General features: G+C 36.7%; 1 non-coding gene across 1 annotated transcript; it reads left to right on the forward strand.

Moving 5' to 3' along the window:
- Positions 1 to 8,072: 8,072 nt before the first annotated feature.
- Positions 8,073 to 8,179, forward strand: LOC130854632 (U6 spliceosomal RNA). Its single transcript, XR_009054081.1, has one exon. It is a non-coding gene; the product is annotated as a U6 spliceosomal RNA (small nuclear RNA).
- The last annotated feature ends 1,582 nt before the right edge of the window (positions 8,180 to 9,761 follow it).

Genomic DNA, 9,761 nt, shown 5'->3' on the forward strand with positions numbered 1-9,761 from the left:
GAGACGTTAACATATTGATCATGGTTATTTAAAATTCTGATATTTCCTTCATCTGTACCGTATCTGATTTAGGTTCTGCTTGTCGCTCTGTCTCTTCAAATTGTATTTTTATTTTTTGCCATGCCTTTAAATCTTTTTGTTGTTGTTGAAAGTTGGACATGTTATAGTTGCGTAATAGGAACTAAGGTAAATATAAACTTTAATGTGAGCATTTATGTTAGCTTTGCTAGAAGTTCAGCTGTGCTTAATGTTTGTGGTAGTTATACGTCAGACCTCAAATTCCTCTAATGTCTTTGATTTTTGTCTCCCTACTTTATTTGAGATTCCATAGATTCTCCTCAGAGAGAGCAGCTTGCAGCTCTTTCAGCTGTAATCCATCCTGTTATACCAGAGCACTGTTGGAGTGGTGGTAAGATGGGGAAGAGAGGGAGCATTCTATAATCTTCTAATTAAGACTTAGGCTTTTAAGGTCCTATGTCTCAGGGCTGTGACTTTCAGTCACAGTTTCCCCAGTAGTTAAGCTTTTCTCTCCCTTACCAGCTTCACAGGTGAAAAAAATGAAAGCAAAGTAGTTTGAATAACTTTGCCTAAAATCATGAAGCACTAGAATTTGAACCGAATCTGTTATATTCCTGTTCTGCTCTCGTAGCTTCAATGCGCTACTGGTTTCCTGAAGCCCACACCAGCAGGGTATCCTCAGCTCATAGTAAAAGCATGTGTTTTGGTAAAGATGTATGTATAGTCAAGGAAAGGAATGCTCTGGTGTTTTTCCCTTTTTAGCCCTTATCTTCCCCACTAATGTTAAATGCAGTATATTGTTCTTTAAAGATTGCTTTACAGGTTACGTACTCACTCTGATATCCAGTATTTAAATGTAAACACTAAACACTCGCCAGCTGTGTGGAGTTAAGCAATTTACCTAACATTTGTAATCTTAGTTTAATCAACTGTAAGGTGACTATAATAATGGAATGAAGTTTAAATTTTTCTGAGAGAAATAAATGAAATAATGTCGGTATTGAGATTAGCACAATGGTGGCATAAGATAGGGGCTCAATAAATATTAACTATCATCATTTTGAGCAATCTTTAAACACCATAGGTGTATACATTGTATCTTAAGAGAGCTGGATGTGCAGAATAATGGAAAAATAAAAGTTTCTTCCAGGAGGCATTTGGGAATCTGTGAGGAGATATTTTGACTGTTACAGTGACTAGGGATTACTCCTGGTGTTTAGCATTTTGGCAGCACCTCTTTTCCCCTACACTATTCTTTTCAGAGTTTAAGGGCAACACCAAAATACTTCATGAAAATTGCCTCCTGGGAGCCCATGTCACCATGACTTGATCTCGGATGCCCTAACCTGTGTCAGTACCTGTATAAGTTCAGGCTAGCAGGCCCTTTGGTTACATGTATGTTTCAATCAGTTTTAGCTGTAATTATCTAGGAAATTACAAGACAAAATATTTGTATATATAAGGAACTCAAACTAACCCGGTTTCCAAGGTACATTATACACATTACATTGCTTCTCCGATTTTCCCATTCTGCCCATGACATGTTGACTATATCAGTTGGTCCCACAAAATTCAAAGACCTCTTTTTAATAATATCTATCAGTCTTCTAAAATAAGACTTTAAAAATACAATTTTAGATCAATAAATAGATAGAGGCACTGAAACCAAAAACCATGGAATGAAAAGCTTGGACAAATTTCTCTCCATCTATTTATTTTTGAATCTCCAATGGGTGGGTTTACAAACAAGTCCGGCCAGCCCCTATTGATGTACCTTATCTTTTTTCTCTTCTTCCACTCAAACTCATCATTTTATTTGTCTCATCAACTCAAAGACACTATTTCAGCTGGAAATCCACCCCCACTCCACGTCAAAAGTACCATTAATTTGAGCACTTGTGTCCTTTCTCTTGGACATTGCTGGACCCACAGGATATTCCTGCCTGTATTAGTCACTTCCACTGTGTACCAAGTCTTCAAGGTGTCAAAGGTTTACAGTATTCTCAGGGGGAAAGATGGGGAGAATGCTTTCCTACACATCTATGAGAAGGGGAGCAAAGTGCTGTTGTTTATTTCCCAATGTCTTGGGTTTAGTAAGCAGAACTTTTTTAACATTTACTGATAATCTTCTTTCTCTCTAGGACTCAAACAATCATCCAAGCATAAGCAGCAGGCATAACTGTCCTCAGCTTGTTGATTCTCCCCATCTGAGATCTGGTTGCTGGGTCAAGCTTGTGTTGGTATAGTTACTCTCCCAAGGATATTTTTTTCTTTGTGCATAAATTTCTGATGAAAATATCCCACCATTTCTAGTCATGACCATGAGCACAAATGAGACACAAGCTGGAAACTCCACGAAAGAATTGAGAAGACATTTTGGGAAAGGTGGGAGTTGCCCTGAATTAAAGTCATGTGTCAATTGCCAATGAAACATGGTTTACATTTTGGGATACCAAAGTAAGATGATAGTAGGAAGATGTAGATATGTTTCTCGACGTAACTACATGACCACATTGAGCACTGATCCCCACTCAGTCGTTTCATTAGGGTGCTAGTGACCTCTTCTGTCTCAGGTGCCTATTGGCAGTGTCTATTGTAGTTTTGGTTCTAGTCTTTAACTTTTTTAATCCTTACGCCCCTTCAACTTTCTATCTTCCTCTCTTTACTTTCTATCCCCTCCTCCTTATCACTTTCCCTCTTCCTTTCACATGTGTTAAATATTTAGAATTATGTTTCAGGCACAGTGTTAAATTTGGTCCTCTCACTGCAGTGTTAGTGGAATGATGGTCTGCCAGTCGGTGAACAGCTAGTTGATGGTGGACAATGAGAAAAGCACAAAACTGAGAATAACCGGTTAGAAACGTTTACTGCAATCAACATAACTGCAACACTGAATTTTAGGCCTGGTGAAACAAATAATAAAAAGTGGGGCTCAGGGTTCTCTATGTATTTTTTTCTTAATTCCATTTTCCTAGTGATATGGTTCCCGCCCTCTTAATTTAGTATCCGGATCAATCTGTGAAAAATGTGGAATTAAAAATTGCAGATTTTAAAACGTTCTGATTCTTCACCACAGATTGTTTGAATAGACCTGCTCCGACCTGTTGCAATATTCCTTTAGCAGAAATGAATGTGTTATATAAGCATATTGGCTGGTTTCCAGCATCCATGAACTGGATGAAGTTTTAAGCTTAGAGAAGTCTAAGGAACTAAAGAAAACTCAGTGGCTAGAAGCACCACCAAATTCAGGCCTCAGAACAGTCTGGTGAGAATGACACTAACATTGTCACTGCAACCACTGTCACAATGTAACCTGACACTGGACCTCAGGGCGTTGCTGCTACTGCTGCCACTGAACAGAGATATTGCTGCCACCTCCCCTGCCCTTGGAATGGTGTAGTCCCTGACCCTAACTCTTTGCATCACTCACTTTAGATTCAAACTACTGGGATACAATATCCATTTGCCAAGCCAAGGTCCTCATCAAATGACTTCTTAAAACATCTATCATGTCTATGAATGTCATCTGCCACTGATGGCTGTCCCATTTGTGGCGGTTCACCTTTTCCCAGGAGCCAGACTTTGGTTATAGGCGATGGGCTAGCAGATGGTCCCTGGGTAGTCATTGAAGATACTGAAGAGATTCAAATGCAGGATTGAGAAGCAATGTCATGGCAACATTCCTAAAACGTATGCCACCCGTTGCTTTGTAAATAAAACCACTCTTGCATAATTGCCTCTAACTCAGGAGTATGTGTTCCCCTAGTGGCAATGTTTAATTAAGGGAATAAAGCCTTAAAATTCTCAGAAATACAAACTTAGGATCAATATTGCTCCTTATTTAATCTTCATTCTCAGGAAGAAAGAGGAGGTATCTAACCTTTAAGCCAGCGTTCTCTAGAAGTCATAAGAAGAAAAATATCAAAACTGCATGGAAACTGAGGACTTATACATGAGGTTCTGGACATTATCCACATGTAACGCTGGCATGGTCTCTCCTTGATATCTTGTTTTCCTTTGCAAAATAAATATTAATACAGCAATTTCATGCTTTCTCAAGAGAGAGACAGAATTATGTTTCTCATAAGAAGCTGCTATTAAGGAATCAAGCAGAAGCCTCTAATAACACGAATAAAGTGACACAAGATAATGTATCAAAAGAGACCTAAAATACTCAAAACTTTTTTTGTGTAATATAAAAGAGTATATTTTGATGGTGGGATGTGGGGAGGAAAATGGAAGAGGCTTGTGAAGAGCTTGTTTTCTTTACTGAGAATTGAGTAGAAAATAGTTCCAATGACTTAGCATGTGACAAGCTCTTAGTTACTATCCAAATTAGAGTTTCTGGAGCATGGTGTGACTGTAAGCCTGACATTTGTAGAAATGACAGTTTGTCTGAGAAAAAGCTTTTAGCATATTCTCAGTGGTAGCTAAATGTGAAACGCAAGACCTCTCCCTGTTCTGCAGAATGAATTTTTATAGAGACCTCATATGTGATTATATCATTTTGCTGGTGAAGGAGAATTGAGGATGTTCTTAGCGAATTTTGCTTCAGCATTCCCTGTGCCCTCATTCTACAAAGTAACCAAATTTAAAATTCACAGAATGCACAACAATTATGATACTCTATAAAATCCCAATGTCATAGAGAGAGTACTGAAACATTACAATTCTGGAGATGCAGAGAGTAGAAAATAATATTTTGGCAAAAACAAATCTCACATACAATATCTTATGTATGATGTGGACAATGTAGCTGGTATGATCTGTGAAAAATATGCCCCCAGCCAGCATGACCATTCCTAGTTCCTCGTTTGTGATCAAACAAAATGTCCTCAAGATCTGGCCTGTCACAAAAGAACACAATACACCATTGAAACCCCCTGACTTGGACTTGAGGCACCAAATTCTACTTCTGTGTGTTCAAGTAAGAGAAAGCCACTCTTTTGACAGTGTCCAAGAGCCACTACCCAAAAGCCCAATGTGACTCACATATCAATCTTTCCATATTTAACTTTCAAGATTGGTGGCATTACATAGAATATATGCTCTGCTTCACAACCTGCATTGCTGGAAGTTTGCAGAGACAACAACATTTTGCTCTGAATGAGGGAACTTCTGATTTTATTGTAAGACTATTTCATAGGTTCTTTGAGAGTCATTACTCAGACACCTGGCTAAGTGCCCCCTCCTTCTGGAGATGTAAATTAAATAAGGAACAATGTGGACCGCGGGTAGGAAGTGATGTTCTTTCCATTGCACTGACTGCTATGAATAGGAGAGGAAAGAGATTAGAATACTATTCAAATTAATGGAATGCTATTTTCTTGTCTGCAGGTACAATTTCATGGAGGTTTTATATACAATTCCAAACCTCTTTGACTGCTGATGTTACTACAGGTTGTTGAGTCAGTATGTCTTGTCATTTGAGGACAAGGCCCATTTTGCATTCATTTCTGCATGTCCACTGCCTTCCACAGTCCTCACTTGTAAAATGATCTCACTTATTAATGCATAAACAAATCTGCGTAGGTAAACGCAGACACCGAGATTTGGATTGCTGTAAGAACTACATTCTTTTTTCTGTCTTGATTTTCCCCCCTTCATAAATAACAATAACCAATTTATTAACTCATTTCATATGATAGACACTTCTCTAAGTGCTTTGCATTCTAATTCATGGAATCCTCACAACAACCCTTAGAGGTTCTACTATTATCTTTATGCAGGTGAATAAACTGAGGCCCCGGGGAGGTTAAGTGACTTGCTGCAGATACTACAGCTATTAAGTGACTGAGCTGTGATTTAAACTAATGTAGCTCTGGGTCCAGAGCTCTGATCATAATCATTCCATGATGCAATTGAAGGCACAGATGAGCTTAGAGAAGAATAACAAAGCTGGCACCTCTCAAAATATTTTGACAGTTTCAGTATTTAAGCAGCTTATTTTTATCTCTTGATTAATAAAACTTTTCACCAGGATCCACTTTATTGATAAGCAACTAGGATTTCCATGTTTTTTAAAATAAATTTAAAATGAATCTCTTTCTTATAGTTAACTCTGAAAACTTCAAATACCTCTAAATATATGAGATAGGTTCTTCCTTTTAAGGATAATATTTTTTAAGCAATATTTCTACCAATCCACTTGGAAAGCCTAGCATTTGAGGAGTATGAAACAGTAAAATATTTGAAGACATAATTAGATATATCTTTTGGTATATTTATTGTATATGTCTAAAATGCAATTAAATATGTTTTACTGCAATGGAAAACACAATGCCTATTTTTATCATAAAGCCCAGCCTTTACTGATATACAGGATGCTCTGGGTTATAAAGCACCTTCCCTTGGTGAGGCAAGGGTATCTGAAATCCCACTCATTGTGCTAATTTTGAATTTCGATGGGCATTATTTAAATTCACTTGAAAATCCTTGCAGCACTTAATCTCATTTCTTTTTTTTTTTTTAAATTGAGGTATAGCTGGTTTACAATGCTGTGTTAGTTTCAGGTGTACAGCAAAGTGATTCAGATATATATATATATATTCTTTTTCAGATTCTTTTCCATTATAGGTTATTACAAGATATTGGATACAGTTCCTTGTGTTCTATATAGTAGGTCTTTGTTGCTTAATTTATATATAGTAATATGTATATGTATATGTTATATACATAATATGTATATGCTAATCCCCAAATCATAATTTATCCCCCCCCCACTCTTCCCCTTTGGTAACCATAAGTTTGTTTTCTGTCTGTGAGTCTATTTCCGTTTTGTAAATATGTTCATTTGTATCATTTTCTTAGATTCAACATATAAGTCTTTCTTTGTCTGACTTACTTCACTTAGATAATAATTCTAGGCCCATCTATGTTGCTGCAAAGGACATTATTTAATTTTTTTATGGCTGAGTAATACTCCATTTTATATATATATATATATACACACACACACATATATATACCACATTTATCCTGATTAGAGTGTGGGTGGTGGTGTTGTGGTATCTTTTGCTGTTATTGTTTTTTTGCTTTGTGTAGGTACTGATATCTGTGCTGCCTCCTTTCCAAAGAGTGCTTCTAAAATAACTGCCATTGCCCAGCCCAACTGGATAGAGCACTATTGCATTAATGTTTAAAAAGCTATCCTACTTCTGGTTATTTATCCAAAAAATAAAAAGCACTATTTTTTAAAGATACATGCAATCCTATGTTCATTGCAGCATTATTTACAATAGCCAAGATGTAGAAACACTTACATATATGTATGTAACGCTATGTGTATATATATATATATATAATAGAATACTTACACACAATGGAATACTTCTCAGCCGTAAAAATGGTGAAATCTTGGCATTTGCAGCAATGTAGATGGACCTTGAGGGTATTATTCTAAGTGAAATAAGTCAAATGGAGAAAAACAAATACTGTATAACTTTACTCATATGTGAAATATAAGAAAATAAAAAATAAATGAACTAACCAAACCAAACAAAAGCAAACACGTAGATACAGAGAGCAGATTGATGGTTAGCAAGGAGAAGTGGGGTGGAGGGAGGGTGTAATGGGTAAAGAGGCTCAACTGTACAGTGATGGATAGAAATTACACTTTTGGTGGTGTGTCCAGGAGTCAAAAATACAACATTGTACACATGAAACATTTATAATGTTATAACCAATGTTACCCCAATTTTTTTTAAAAGTGTTGACTGTGGTGTTAGTAGACATGTTTTCAACTACAACATATTTTATGTGTAACAATCAAGTCACTTAACTATACTTGTTTCACATCCCTTATATGGGAATTATGATAGTCCGTTCCTTGCAGAGCTGTTTGTTCACTCATTACTTCATTCCATCAGTCAACAAAGAATTCTTGAACATCTGCAGGTGCCAGACACTGTTCCAGGTGCTGGGAAACCTACAACAAATAAACCAAGTCTCCTCCTTCTGGAAATTACAGTGGAGATATTATTGGAATTAAAAAAGGAAAATGTAGGTAAAGTCCTCAGTGCCTGGTGCAGAGTAAACTCTAAAAATACATTAGCGTGCTCGCTTTGGCAGCACATATACTAAAATTGGAACGATACAGAGAAGATTAGCATGGCCCCTGCGCAAGGATGACATGCAAATTCATGAAGCGTTCCATATTTTTTGAACTTGGTGTACCCCCCAAAAATAATAAATAAATAAATAAAATTTAAAAAAAATACATTAGCAATTTTAATAACTAACCCAGAGCATTTCCTTTGCCTATAAGGGTTTAAAAGGGTGAGCAAACTTATTTTCAGTCCTAAGGCCCTAGTAATCTCTAGGGATACACAGAAATTACCAACTAAAGAGAAATGGGGATTTGGAAGGTGTATTGAAACACAGCTGCAGGTGATTAATTTTGCTTTATGTTATGTGAGAATCTTGGTAGAGGAGGGTATTGGATATTTTATATTTGATCAGAGTATGAAGAGGAGGAATTTAACAAATGGATAAGAAGAGAAAGGGCAGCTGGGGCCTGGGTTGAAGGAACAGCATGAGGAAAAGCCAAGAAATGGGAAGGTATGTTACGGGGAAAGGAGCAAAATGGTCTGACCAGAAGCTAGAGAATGACAAGAGCTGAAGTTGGTAAAGCAAATAGTAGTCATATTGTAAACAGCCTCAAATGTCAATGATGCATGCTAAGTAAGAAGTTGAAAACCACTCTAAATATAATGTGGAAAAATATAAAGGTTTTAAACCAGGCAATGACAGGACTAGAGGTGCATTTTAGAAATATCACGTTAGTGCAGATTGGAGTGTGAAAACCTGGAGATAAGAATGTCCATAATCATCTGTGGTAATAACTTAGGTAAGATACAAAGAAGTAGCGCAGGGAGGTGAGAAGGTGGACAAATAGATTACAAAATCACTTTGAAGGAGAATCAGGCAATTTGGTGAAAAGAAGTAGGCAAGGAAGAGACTGAGGGAAGTGAATCTTTCCAAATGACATTTTCATTGCCCTTTAGGAGATAACATTGAATGTTGAAAGACTTAAGAGTCAGGAGGGACAGAGAGAAAGAGAGAGAGAGAAGAAGGGTGAAAGAGAGTGAAGTAGAAGAGGGTGGGTCGGGGAGGGAAGAAATAGATGTCAGGAGCTTAGAGATTAATCAGAAATTAATCAGCATGTGTGTGTGTGTGTGTGTGTGTGTGTGTGTGTGTGTGTGTGTTGTGTGTATTTGCTCCTGGTAAATGCCTAAGTTGCTTTTTAAAATTTAAGAACAAAACTCAAAGAAATCAAAGATAACACATGTAGAATGCAGAAACAGGACACGATGAAGAAATACAGTCCAATTTCATAAAAAAAAACAAATATAATAGATTCATGGATGAAGAGCACGTATACAGGGACTAGAAAGTGAGAGTAATGGATGAAGCATAATAACTACACTCAAGACTTTTGCAATTAAAATGGCATCACAGACAGGATTTTTTCCTAATAGATTTTGTTACATTAAAAATAAAACAATCTAAAACTAGAAATTAGAAATGCTCAGTGAAACAGGCAGGGAAATGATGGTTTTGTTTTATATATAAGGAAATTAAGGCTCAGAGCGGCATCACAGTGAATAAAGAAATCTGACACTCAAACTCCAATCTGTTTTTTTGTCATTTGAGGGGTCTTTTCATTGCACCACTCTTTTTGTCTTTCTGAGGTAAAATAAGATACTCACTGTTATAATAAAAGAATACCGACTTATTGGATG

The sequence above is a fragment of the Hippopotamus amphibius genome, chromosome 5 (genome assembly GCF_030028045.1).
Source record: "Hippopotamus amphibius kiboko isolate mHipAmp2 chromosome 5, mHipAmp2.hap2, whole genome shotgun sequence".
In the NCBI taxonomy this organism is placed as follows: domain Eukaryota; kingdom Metazoa; phylum Chordata; class Mammalia; order Artiodactyla; family Hippopotamidae; genus Hippopotamus; species Hippopotamus amphibius.